This window comes from Arachis ipaensis, chromosome B5 (genome assembly GCF_059453495.1).
Source record: "Arachis ipaensis isolate K30076 ecotype BB chromosome B5, ASM5945349v1, whole genome shotgun sequence".
Taxonomy (NCBI): Eukaryota; Viridiplantae; Streptophyta; class Magnoliopsida; order Fabales; family Fabaceae; genus Arachis; species Arachis ipaensis.
Window position 1 is genome coordinate 25,742,782 of NC_142440.1, and position 14,883 is coordinate 25,757,664.

Sequence of the window (14,883 nt, forward strand, 5' to 3'; positions counted from 1 at the left end):
GGACGAGAGCTTCCCAGGTCGTGGCACGCTTGCAACCTAAGAAGGTACTACAGTTAAGAAAAGATAAAAGATCTCATCATTGGATGCACTCTTTTTCCTGAAAAGGTTTTTTAATGAGGCACCAAGTTGAGACTCAGACAATCCCATATGTATCTATTTGCACTTTTCCTTTAAATAAAATATATTTTAGATATTCTACAAAGATTTCAAGACGCATTAATCTGAAGCATTCATCGTCCGATTATAAAGCAACAGATCGGCAGAAAGTGAAAAAGAATTTCACTGCACGATCACGATAAAGACAACCGTCCGATAAAGGTGAAAACACGATTCCCCCAAAGGACGATCTAGAGATGACAACCACTTTCTACAAATCAGCAAAGATGAACACAGAATAATGTAAGAAGTTATCGAAAGTGATCTAAAAAAAACCTGACGAGGTCTTACGGATCGCTAAAATAATAACTTAAAGACTGGTCGAACATTAAGAAGTCGAACCAAGTCAAACTAAGTTATAAGTAAACCCTGGAAAGAGGTCTGGCCAACCCTATTAAAGAGGATTACTTTAACTTAGAAGGGCCCGACATAACAAAGTCATCCCAAAACAAAAAGTTATTAAAGTAGTCCCTGAAAGAGATCTGACAAAGATCCAAGAAAGAGGACTCCAAAAAATAACTTAAGGGAGACCGACATAACCAAGTCGGACTCCTACTACCAAAAAAGTTATCAAAGTAGTCCCTGAAAGAGATCTGACAAAGATCCAAGAAAGAGGACTACAAAAAATAACTTAAGGGAGACTGACATAACCAAGTCGGACTCCTACTACCAAAATGTTATCAAAGTAGTCCCTGAAAGAGATCTGACAAAGATCCAAGAAAGAGGACTACAAAAAAATAACTTAAGGGAGACCAACATAACCAAGTCGGACTCCTACTACTGATAAGTTATCAAAGTAATCCCTGAAAGAGACATGACAAAGGTCCAAGAAAGAGGATTACAAAAATAACTAAAAAGAGATCGACCTGACGAAGTCAAACTCCTACAGACAAGTTATAAAAAAGTAATCTCCGAAAGAGAGGATTACAATAATAACTTAAAAAGGGACCAACGCAAAGGAACTAGTCACAAATACGGAAAGCCAAGAAACAAGTTGGACCTCACAAATCGTAACCTCAAAGGATTCAAGCTGCAAACAACGAAATAACCCAAGGAGGTCGAGCCACAAGATATCACACATCGGCAGAAAACAGAAAAATGGCAAATCAAAAGGCATTATGTAAAATCTACAAAGTTTCAAAAGCCTCGAAGGCCAGCAAAATCTAAGGATGGCGAGCTACCCTTTTTGTTTGTCAAAATAAAAGTTGCTAGAAAAGCAACTAGGAAAGCGTCAATAAATAAATAAGAAAGTTTTAAAAAGCCCACAAGCCAGGCCAACTACACAAATTCCCAGGAAAGAGATCAGCAATCATCAGGAGCCTTCTTGGCAGCATCAGGACAAGGAGAAGGAGGACGAGTCTGAATCGGTACGACGTCTACAGTTCCATCTTCCCGGTTCAAAATCTGGCAATCCGAATCAGGTGCAACCGGAGGAACAGAAGAAGTCGGCACTTTAGCAGAAGACACAGGGGGAGGAACAACCTCATCATCGTCACCCTCATCATCAGGGACAATCTTGCCATCTCTGACAATATTATCCAGGCTAAAAAGGGTGAGATCGGCCTCAGGAGCAATGACCCGAACTTGCTCCTTCAAGTTCTCGTAAGCAGCAGTCACGCTGCCAACGAGATGACCTTGAAGCTCAGAATAATCTTCCCGGGCATGGTCGAGCTCCTCCCTCAGGCGCATCACCTCTCGATAAGAGGTAACGTAACTATCCTTGGGCATCAAGACTGCGTCCTCAGCCAACCTCAACGAAGCTGCCAATGACTGAGAACTCGCCTCCTCATTCTTCAAGTCCTTCTCCATCTTGGCCACCTTCGTCTCAAGCTCCTCCTTTAACTCCTTCATCCGATCAAACTCTTGTTTCGCCTCCTCCATAAACGCTTTAGTGGCGTGGAGAGGGACATTCTGAGCAGTCCGATATATGGCAGCCGACATATACGCCATCTTCACATGATTTGGGGCCATGAATTCCAAGTGATGAAGGATGGACACATCGTCCATGGAGAGAGCACCGTAGGGACCGATTTGTTGATCCACGAATTCAATAGCATTAAAATTAGGAGCATCGAGGTCGAAGGGCTCAGTAGTCTTTTGTTTTTTATTGGGAGGAGCAACAGAAGGAGCAGCAGAGGCGACGTGAGGATCTACCAAACGAACTCGGGGTGTAGGGATCACTTTATCCACCCCGACGGAACTCTGCACGGATGGCTTCTCGCGCACCTGGGAGGATCCCTCCCCAGCTGCCCTGGCAGCAACATTTCTGGCAGCAGTCGCCCTCTGGGCCCTCTTAAAAGCTTTCATAGCTTCATTATTCTTCATTGCCTCTGCAAGCAAAACAGAAAATTCAGCTACAAGTCAGATAAGTCAGAAAAGACAGCTACAAGCAACATAAACAAGATAATAAAAGAAACACAAGATACCCAGTTTAGTTTGAAGAAGAGAAGGATTGGTCAGAAATTTCTTTGTGTCAAGATGGGGAGGTTGACCCCAGCGTTCTTCCAAGATAGTCACAAAGGCTCGCTCAGCCTCATCCAACATTTCCCACGAATACCGGGAGACCCTCACGTCTTTTTGCCATTCCAAGGGAAAAGCAGGTTCGTTATTCTCATCCAGAAAAAAGGGCCGAGCTCCTTTAACAGCTCGGACGTTGAAAAAGTAGTTTTTAAAATCACGGATCGACTCGTCAAATATGGAAAAAACCTTCTTTCCTTGGGTAGAACGAAAGGAGACCCAAATTGACTTCTTTTTTTACCACACCGGGCTTAGTTAAGACAAACAGATAGAAAAAGAGAGATTGGGAAGCAGGAATACCAAAACCATCGCACAGCAATTGGAAAATTTTTATGAAACCCCAGGAGTTGGGGTGAAGTTGAGAAGGGGCAACATTACAAGACCATAACAGGTCGGTTTCAAATTGAGTAAAAGGAAGGGTAATACCCAGTTGACCAAAGAAAAAATCATAAGCATAAAAGAAGGGGCGATTGTCAACAACTCGAGTCGAGAAGCAGACTCTCTCGTCAGAAGAAGGAGGAACAAGCTCATAGTTCTTCTCATCACCAGAATTACTACAGACACTATGAAACTGCCTAAGCTGAGCACAAAACTCAGAATCAACCAGCGAGACACACATGAGAACCATAGAGTCCACCCAATCGGCCATACCTGCAGGGACCTGGGAAGGCATCTCTACAACGTTATTACGGGAAGACATGAGGTCAACTAAATCCTACAAAAAGAAAAGAAGAATGGATTACTTAAAAACATCTCGACGGGCGGATAAACAAAAAAGGGAAAACCTCAAGACTTAAGACAAAAAGTCTTGGGGCATCCCTTGGAAGCAGTAAACAAGCAAGGTCTTCAAGTTATTTCTACAGCCTACATCCCAGCACTCATTAAAATAAAATCTAGAAAGAAAACAAAGGAAGCAAAAACACAAAAGGTCCACCCTTCTACAGTTTATCAGGAAAAAGCATTGCTCCTACAATTTACCAGCAAAAAGCACCACTTCTACAGTATATCAGAAATACCAAAAAGGCCAAGCAGCAAAGGCGCAAACTTTTTTTTGAAATCAAGCAAAAAATCATCAGCCAAGGCACAAATAGAAATGGCGGCAACATGCAAAAGAAAAAGATTCGCACCAAAAAACAAAGAAATTCCAGAGCATGCAACAAGTCAAGCATGATAAAAACAGAAAGATCCAAATTTCTCCAAAAAGAAGATCAAAAGGAAAACTCCATCGCAAAGTCAAAAACAACGAGGAAAATACGAAATGGGACTAACCTGGAGACGGAAGAAGCTTCGAGGAAGAGTGGAAGCGCAGAGATAAAGGCTGCCCTGAAAAACGCCAAGCGACGCCGCAAACACAAGAAAGCAGAAGCGCAAGCGAAAGATAGAGAGCAGATGAGAGAAACAGAAAACGAGAGAGTAAAGGGAGAAGTTACGAAGAAGAAATGAAGAAGAGAAACCGTTTTTGATCGCGAAATTCAAAAATAAAAGCCAAGAGAGAATGAAGGGCAAAATTAATGCCAATTAAATGCGGATATTAAAACCGCTTGCGTTCCCAAAAAAGCGCTAATACAAAAGCGCGCGCTTCTAGAGGAAAACGTTCTACATTCAAAAAAGACTTTACAAAGAAAGGAATCGACAAATGCTTGAGTTCGACTTTAAGAAGGACCGAAGTCAAGGACTCCACCTCAAAAAGAAGATCGAGCTCAAGCAGGGGCACTGTTCATACCCTGGGTCGAGCTATCCGACCTGGGATGATTCGAGATAAAGCGACTGATAAACCACTATTTCATGGTTTATCTTGTGCTCAATTGAGTAGATTTTATCAACTCTTTACCCACTTATTCATACTATTTGCATGGTTTTACATTTGCCTTCCTAATTATGTGCTTTGATTGAAAACATGCTTCTTTGATCTTATATTTGCTTATTATTAATCCTCTGTTATTACCATTAGATGCCTTGATATGTGTGTTAAGTGTTTTCAGAAATTATAGGGCAGGAATGGCTTGGAGGATGGAAAGGAAGCATGCAAAAGTGGAAGGAATACAAGAAGTTGGAGAAACTGCTAAGCTGTCCAGCCTGACCTCTTCATACTCAAACGGCTATAACTTTAGCTACAGAGATCCAAACGATGCGGTTTCAGTTGCGTTGGAAAGCTAACGTCCGGGGCTTCGATTTGATATATAATATGCTATAGTTTCCCCGACGCTAGGCGATGCGACCGCGTGATCCATGCGGCCGCATCACAGTGACGGAAATCAGCGCATTTGAATTCGCAACCAGCGAATTCTGGGTTATTTTTTACCCAGTTTGCGGCCCAGAAAACACAGATTAGAGGCTATAAAGTGGGGGAATGCATCCATTCATAAGGAGGCTCTCAAAATTCACAATTTTAGGAGTAGATGTAGTTTTTAGAGAGAGAGGTTCTCTCCTCTCTCTTAGGATTAAGATTTAGGATTTCTCTTAGTTTTAGGAGTGACTCTCAATCCCAGGTTCAACGTTCTTTTACTTTATATTTATCTCTTACGTTCAGATACTTTAATGCTTATATTAGTTATGTTGCCTATTTGGCTTATGCTACATTCATGTTATGATTTTCTTAATTAATATTATTTGAGGTATTTCAGATTTAAGATTGCTTTGCTTTTAATTTAATTTAGATATTTTCTTCCTTTTGGCTTTGGTTAGGTAATTGGTAACACTTGAATTGTCAAACTCAGGAGTGGTTGAAATTGGCAGATTTTGCTTTAGCTAGGATTGCTCTAACACTAGTCTCTCCACAGGGATTGACTAGGACTTGAGGATCAAGCTAATTAGCCCACTTGACTTAACTAAGTGGGATTAAAATCCAATTCTCATCACATCTGATAAGGATAACAAGGACAGGATTTCCAGTTCTCATATCTTGCCAAAAGCTTATTTTTCAGTTATTTATTTATTTTTATTGCTTTGAAAATATACCTGTGCCCATTGCCCAAACTCCAAATTTCCCCAATTTACAATCTTCATAACCAATAATAAGAACATACTTCCCTGCAATTCCTTGAGAATACGACCCGAGGTTTGAATACTTGGTTATCAATTTCAAAGGGGTTTGTTACTTGTGACAACCAAAACGTTTGTACGAAGGGATTTTTGTCGGTTTAGAGACTATATCTACAACGCGACTGTTTTTATGACATTCTTTACTAGCAAAAATCCTAACGTCAAAATGGCGCCGTTGCCGGGGAATTGCAAATGTGTGCCTTGTTATTGGTTATTGTAAATATTTTATTTTTGCTTGCTTATTTGTTTTTATTTTTGTTTTTTATTTTTGCTTTTTCATAAATTAAGAGGTCATTGGTTTTTATTTTGTTATTAAAAATTTTTCAAAAAAAAAAAATTTCAGATTTTTATTTTTATCTTATCTTATCTTATTTCAAAAATCAAAATTTCAAAATTCAAAAATTCAAATTTCAAAAATTTAAAATTCAAATTTCAAAATTCAAATTTCAAAATTCAAATTTCAAAATTTTTATTTTATTTTTTTTTTGTTTTTAATTTTTTTATTTGCTACTATGAACTCTCACCCCTTTGGCTATGAGTCTGGTTACAATTATGTTGCAGGAAGAAGAAATTACAATGAGAACAGGCATCAAGGTTGGAACAATCAAAGATGGGAGGAGCCACAAGGATTTGATCAACCCTCATGGCAACGACCACCTCCAATGGACTATCAACAACCACCACCATATGCCTATGAACCCTTTCCTCAACACAACTTTGAACTACCACACTCACAAGCCAACTACCACTATTCACCTCCATATGACCCTAACCCTCATCCACCATACCAACCACGTTATGAACCAAATGAACCCTCCTATCTACCCCAAACCTCCATGGAGAAAGCACTTGCCGATCTAAACTCTACTATACAAGCTCTCTTCACCCAAATCAGACCACCAAATACCTTCAACAATTAACCCTCAAGCTCTAGTGCACTTCCTTGTCAACCACAGAATAATCTCTCCATCCCATCACTACCATCCATGGAAGAGCACCCACATCCATCAATCCAAGAGCAAGATGATCCCAATTATGCTATTGATATAGAACAGGAAAGAAGGAATCATCTTCGCGAATCCATACTTCATAAAGAGCTAGAGGAGGCCCTGCGGGTAAGGGTAAGAGAGACCCTTGAAGATGAAAGAATAGTTGAAAGGAGTTGTCATAGAAAGAAAATCATCGAGGATGAGTACGATTTTATACTTAAGCAACTGGACAAAGCAGCAATTATTAAAAAGGAAGAAGTGGTTGCAGACTTAAGAGATGCTGTACCTCCATTGGAAAGTCCAGTCACAGAGCCTCCTTCCACGGTGTTTGATGTTGATGTTGAGAAGAGCGTACAACCTCCAAGGCAGATCATGGTTGAAGATTTTGTAGAGGCTGATCAAGAGGTAGAAGATGTCAAAGAAGAGCACAAGGGAGTGGAGCTTGAAATTACCTTGCCAAAGTTGTTGGAAACCCCTCCCCCTAAGTTGCCATCATCCTTCACAACATTCAAGTAGGTAAAATTCATATCCCATAGCTTTCTAATCCCACTTGAATATGGGCTACTGGAGACGGATGGTCAACTTAGAGCTCTTTGTGGCATTAAGAGTAAGAGAAAGATGGCCAGTGATAAGAATTGTCAAGCAAGGTTCATTATGGTTGGAAGCTTTAAGTTTAAATGCAAAGGTTGGTATAAAACTCAATTGAATGGGTCTAGGAAGCTGTTTGGTAGCTGCAGTGAGAATTCAAATTACTTATCACCCGGCTGGAAAAATACAGATCCCGACAAAAATGGGTGTAAAAGCAAGGTTTGGGATCCTGGAATCTGTTCTGACATCCAACACCCCGGGAACCTAAGAATCTGATTAAAGCTTCTTAAGAGCTTTACATGCTTAGTTTGGGATCCCGGAGGTTACTGGAGATACAAACATTGGTGGAGATTCCTGGATGAGTTCAAGCATAAGCCACCATAACAGGAAGCTCATCAAATGTCCAACTTAAGAACTTTAACTAAAAGTGCTAGGTGGGAGACAACCCACCATGGTATAATCGTTCCTTTTTCATTTTTTATTTATTTTTATTTGTTTTTGAGTTTTATTTTATTTTATTATATTGAACCTGGAGTTTTGCATCACATTCATATTAAAACTGCATTCTGCATATTTTTCAGATTATCAAAAAAAAAAAGTGCCACGCGAAGCGACCGCATCAGTGACGCGTCCGCGTCGCAAGGAGAGAAGAGAAAATAAAAACGAACAGAGAGTCACGCTGGAGCAAGGCTGGAGGCGTGCCAGTGGCACAATTCGTCCCACGCGACCGCGTCACTGACGCATCCGCGTCGCAGGGGAATACTGGCCTCCCACGCGATCGCGTGCCCCACGCGGCCGCGTGACCTGGATTTCGACGTCAAAGGGTGCATGGCCGAAAGTTGAGCTGGAGTTGGGCTGGACTCGTGCTGGAAGCCTAATCCTCACCACGTGAACGCGTGCCCCACGCGTCCGCGTCGTTTTTAAAAGATGGCCATTCACGCGATCGCATGCCCCACGCGATCGCGTCACCCAGATTTTTGGCAAAAAGAGTTTCGAACAGAGAGTTGCGCGACCGCGAGGCTGCACTCGCGCCAATCGCACAAAACAGGCAACGCGATCGCGTAACCCACGCGTCCGCGTCACCTGATCTTATCGCGCACCACGCAACCGCGTCACTCACGCGTCCGCGTCACAAGCGGCGCACAGATTATCCATATCAGCCAAATTTCTTATCTTTTCTTCTCTAATCCTTATTTTTCTTATCTTTTCTTATTTCTTTCTTCTTCCTTTCTTATCTTCTTTCCCTTCTCATCTTTCTTATTTTTCTTTTTATTTTATTTTAATTTATTTACATACTTTCATTCATTGCATTATTTTCATTGGTGTTAGAAATTTATTTGGGTCATTATTTCTATATTTTACTTATGGATTATTAGAGGAATTATTTGACAATTATATATATTTATTTTTAAAGGGTTGCTTGCATGTTCAATTTATTATTTTCATTAGATTATTTACCATGCATGCTATGTGTTTGTGAAAATGCCCGTATGGCATTGTGCACTGCTTTTCAGTATCTTTTATCCTACTACTCTGAATGCTTGCTTTTCATAAACTCCCTTTACTATTGTATTAATTGAAATTAATTGTCAATACAAACGTGATGGTTTGTTACAAAGTATTGCTTGGTCTATGCTACTCATGCCCTTTGTCGGCATGCCAATAAACACCTTGCATTCACTTGTCTTTACATGCACTAGTTATTTCCCATTGTTGGCTTTTCACATATACTCGAGAGCATGTGTTAATGTCAATTACATCCTAATGTGCATCCATCACCACTCTTCCATTCTCTTCCTTGCTATATATCTATTTGAATTTAATTTACTTTCTCTTCCCTTCTTCAGGATGGCCACCAAGGAAGGAAAGGAGAAAGCTACTCGAAACCGCTAGCAAGGAAAGGAACAAAAAGAGCCCCAGCTGAGGAACCACAACCCCCATCCACTTGCACATCTTAGCATGCACCGAGGACGGTGCAATCTTTAAGTGTGGGGAGGTCGATACCGATCTCCATGGGTTAGTTATTTCCTACTTCAACACCAATGTTAATTTGTTCATTGTTGCATCTGCATATTTGATTGCATGTTTATTTGATTTTGTGCATTTAGTTACTACTTGGTTAAAGTAATAAAATTCTTTTTAGGACCCTATTTTTGAAAAATTTTACTAATTTAAAATGAAAATTTTTGTGTTTAACTTGTTTGAAGTTGTATTTGGAACATGGTTTTTAAGCCAAAGAACACACAACCTGTGAGACTTTGAGCTTATTTACATGGTTACATTATTTAACCATAAATATTTTATTCCTGTGTGTTCCCTTCTCTATGATTGTAATCTATATTTTGTTCCAATCTATATGTCCATTATTTAGTGTATTTACATGCTTGCATATGATTGAGGCCATTATTTGGTTTTAGCTCACTTATCCCAAATAAGCCTACCCTTTAAATCACCCTTGTCAGCCACTTTGAGCCATTTAATCCCCATTTATTCTATATTTTACCACATAACTAGCTTTAAGCGAAAAACAAATTAATTATCCCAATTGAATCTTTTGTTAGCTTAAGATAGTGTGTTAATTAAGTGTGGGGAAACTGTGGGAACATGGGTTAATAAGGGAATGTATCATGTTTCTAATTTATTTGAATATTGGGAATTTGGGAACCTACTCATGAAAAACCAAAATAAAAAATAATAAAAAATCCATGTGCATTGATAAGTTGTGTTTATTTCTCTACAAAAAAAAGGAGAAAAAGAAAAAAGAAAAATATATATATATATAATATAAATAAATAAATAAAGGGGACAAAATTATCCCAATGCTAAGTTAATGAAAAATCAATGCACTTATTCAAAAAGCGCGCGCTTCTAGAGGAAAACGTTCTACATTCAAAAAAGACTTTACAAAGAAAGGAATCGACAAATGCTTGAGTTCGACTTTAAGAAGGACCGAAGTCAAGGACTCGACCTCAAAAAGAAGATCGAGCTCAAGCAGGAGCACTGTTCATACCCTGGGTCGAGCTATCCGACCTGGGATGATTCGAGATAAAGCGACTGATAAACCACTATTTCATGGTTTATCTTGTGCTCAATTGAGTGGATTTTATCAACTCTTTACCCACTTATTCATACTATTTGCATGGTTTTACATTTGCCTTCTTAATTATGTCCTTTGATTGAAAACATGCTTCTTTGATCTTATATTTGCTTATTATTAATCCTCTCTTATTACCATTAGATGCCTTGATATGTGTGTTAAGTGTTTTCAGAAATTATAGGGTAGGAATGGCTTGGAGGATGGAAAGGAAGCATGCAAAAGTGGAAGGAATACAAGAAGTTGGAGAAACTGCTAAGCTGTCCAACCTGACCTCTTCGCACTCAAACAGTTATAACTTTAGCTACAGAGATCCAAAAGACGCGGTTTCAGTTGCATTGGAAAGCTAATGTCTGGGGCTTCGATTTGATATATAATATGCTATAGTTTCCCTAATGCTAGGTGATGCGACCGCGTGATCCATGCGGCCGCATCACAGTGACGGAATTCAGCGCATTTGAATTCGCAACCAGCGAATTCTGGGTTATTTTTTACCCAGTTTGCGGCCCAGAAAACACAGATTAGAGGCTATAAAGTGGGAGAATGCATCCATTCATAAGGAGGCTCTCAAAATTCACAATTTTAGGAGTAGATGTAGTTTTTAGAGAGAGAGGTTCTCTCCTCTCTCTTAGGATTAGGATTTAGGATTTCTCTTAGTTTTAGGAGTGACTCTCAATCCCAGGTTCAACGTTCTTTTACTTTATATTTATCTCTTACGTTCAGATACTTTAATGCTTATATTAGTTATGTTGCCTATTTGGCTTATGCTACATTCATGTTATGATTTTCTTAATTAATATTATTTGAGGTATTTTAGATTTAAGATTGCTTTGCTTTTAATTTAATTTAGATATTTTCTTCCTTTTGGCTTTGGTTAGGTAATTGGTAACACTTGAGTTGTCAAACTCAGGAGTGGTTGAAATTGGCAGATTTTGCTTTAGCTAGGATTGCTCTAACACTAGTCTCTCCACAAGGATTGACTAGGACTTGAGGATCAAGCTAATTAGCCCACTTGACTTAACTAAGTGGGATTAAAATCCAATTCTCATCACATCTGATAAGGATAACAAGGACAGGATTTCCAGTTCTCATATCTTGCCAAAAGCTTATTTTTCAGTTATTTATTTATTTTTATTGCTTTGAAAATATACCTGTGCCCATTGCCCAAACTCCAAATTTCCCCAATTTACAATCTTCATAACCAATAATAAGAACATACTTCCCTGCAATTCCTTGAGAAGACGACCCGAGGTTTGAATACTTGGTTATCAATTTCAAATGGGTTTGTTACTTGTGATAACCAAAACGTTTGTACGAAGGGATTTTTGTCGGTTTAGAGACTATATCTACAACGCGACTGTTTTTATGACATTCTTTACTGCCAAAAATCCTAACGTCAGCGACCAACCTTTTCAGGTCAGACTATCCGACCTCTTCTCAAAGAGCTCGGCCAAATCGACAGGAGAGCCCAGTTAAGGGCCCAAATAGAGGAGCACAACCCGAATTCTAAGGCGGCTTAAGCCTATAGAGATGAAGGCGGTTCCGCTGAAAGATACGCTGACCTCAACTCAAAGATAAAGATAAGATAAGATAACTAACTTATCTTATCTTATCCAAAAGGTCACATCTCACCATTATAAATACACTGGAGCACCCAGGTATAACTCATACTTTGATTCTACATAACACCTATTTAATACCCATGCTAACTTAAGCATCGGAGTCTCTTGCAGGTACCCCCCACCCTTCGGTGACAAAGGATCAGCAGCACGTTCAAGTCCAAACAAGTCGGACGTACCAGCTCCGGTCACCATTCACCAGCCGCATACATCGGTTCCGACCAGCACAGAAGATCTCGTCCGAGATCGACCTACGGTTTCAGGTAACCCTCGGAACACTAACCAATCATCATCAGGCACGTTTTTACCCCACCCCCAAGACACTCCAAGCTGCTCATTTCCACCTTGACTGACTAAAAATAAGAGAGATAGAACTTCAAATCTTGATTTCTTCCAAACCAAAACTCAAATCAAAATTTTAAACCGATTAAAGTGATCCTCTCCTCTTCCTCTTCAAAATCATATGAATTTTCTTGCATCAAAATCAGGTGAGATTGCTGCTCTCCCTCCTTCTTTAATTCTCTTTCAAGGAAACCTTGTTAAACTTGTGTTTTCTTGATATTCTTCATAGATCTCTTGCTTAGCTTGACTTGTGCGCCAAGAAACTTCAATTTCCAGCAAGTTTGAGACGAGGAATCCTTTCCTAACCTGCTGCTAAGGTTCGTCCAGTTGGAGTTCTTAAAGTTTAAAGTTGTTCTTGATTGGATTTAGGAGGAAAAAGTGAACTTGGAAGCTCACTAGGTGCAGCCGAGATTTGGGGCAGCAAAATATGGTAGAGTTTGGTGAAATTAATCTTTATTAATTGTTTTTGAGTTGTATAATTATTGTATGGTTTGGTTGTGCTCGAAATTGATTGTTTATATAAGTGATTCTTGTTGAAATTTTGGTGAAAACTTGATGAAATTTGAGTTATGAATTTTGTTCTTGAGGGCTGCTAAAAATTCGAACCTTAGGCCTTAAATTGGGGATGAATTTTGTTGAAATCAAGTGAAAATCATGGGGCTTTAGTGGCTACTAATTTAATTTGAATTTTAGAAAAAATCAGTTACCGAAAAGATTGAAAAAGGGTCAGAATTAAAGAAAGAATTTGAAGAATTTACGAAGAACACTTTGAGTTTTACCAAGAACACTCAAGAACAGCCCTTTGATCCATTTTAGGTTCAAAGTGTAAATATTATTATGTTTTGGGTGGAAAGCATAAATACTAAAAGTTTAGGCGGTTAAAATATAAATATCAAAAGTTAAGGGAGTCAAAATATAATTTTAATAAAATTTTGGGGATCAAAATATAATTTTAAAAAATTTGGATTAAAATATTATTAAAAAATAAATAATAATAAAATATTAAATATTATTATTTTTTAATAATATTATTTTATTAAAAATGATAAAATAATGGCGAAAAGACAATTTTTCCTAAAAGTTTTAGGAAGACAACTTTAAGTTCAGAATCTCATAATTACTTTCATAAAATACCTAGGGAGTGGTAAGAACATGTTAGTGAGGAGAAGATAAAAGAAAGATAAAATGTTAAAGAAAAGATAAAAACCGAAGAAAAAGTCAGTAAAGCTTTAACGGCAAAGATAAATGTCGATTAGAGCAGCTATCTAGGAGCAATATAGTTAGCATTTGATTGCCGTTTGGGGTTAGGTATTATATGAAAAATCAAACTATTTCAATATAGACTTAATAAACCTATGCTTGGAACAGGTTGATTATTTATACCGAAATTGACATAAGCTATAAATGCAAATGTTAAGAAGAGAAATAAGAGTAGAGGAAAGAGGTAAAGAGAAAGAGAATAAAGAGTAAATCAATTATTGTATGCCATCTACTGCATTGAGGCAATTAGATAGATAGTGGTACGACTACAGAACGTTTTCCAGTGATACACAACCCTTGAGGGCTGCACCTGCAACTGATAGCCTGGGATCACTTGTAAAGGATATCAATTCATACACGGCTAGAATGCCTCACCTGTAAGGAAAAATTTGCTTACAGAGGATATGATTGCATACGTCGGTTAGTGAGAACCATACTTATGCTTACTGGAATAGCCATACTCCTTTCAGTTGCTTCGGGTTACGTCGGGAGCAGGTAGAAATCGAAAGATGAGCTCGTTACCTGTACTAAGACTAGACATGAATCATTCTTATGTGTGCGTCATTCTTTGTTGTATATTCTCTGTGTTGTGCTTTATTCTTGTATTTTTCTGCTTGTACTCTGCTTTCTATTTTCTCTGTATTCTTTGTTTATCTATTTTCTTTGCTATCCTCTACCTACTGTGAAATGTATTACTGTCAAACAAACACGACGGAGATGATTAACATGACTAATTAGCCCGACTCTTTTCAGAACTTCTCAGTTCTTATCCGTTCTCTCCCCCTTCAAATGGAAGCAGGAGTATTCTTCCGTGAGTTGTGAGTGATCTTTCCATAAAGAGGATTCCACTCTATGTAGTCTTATGAGTCTAGGACGAACTTCATTCTCTGTTTATATGTATATACGGTAAGACCAGCAAATGTCTACGCCCCATTTATCTATGAAATTTAACTTAGATTCTCTATACGAGGTTCCTGATATGTAGCTACATGATGGAGTGCTAGTGAGTTGTCCCAGGACGAAGCATGATCATGCATGGAAGTTGTAGGAGATATTCCACCTTTTGATGATGTTCGACATGACCCATGTTTTGAAGACCTAGAACGTACTTTTACTCACTTTTGTAGTTTAGAGGGATCAGGTGAGTATAGAGTCTAGGCTAGCCTAGGCGCCAGCTTAGGGACTTTTTTGGAAAGATAGGGCTTGGGATGTTGTATTTATATATATAAATAGTTATTATCTAGCTACTTTTAGGGGTGTTCTAACTAAGATCTAT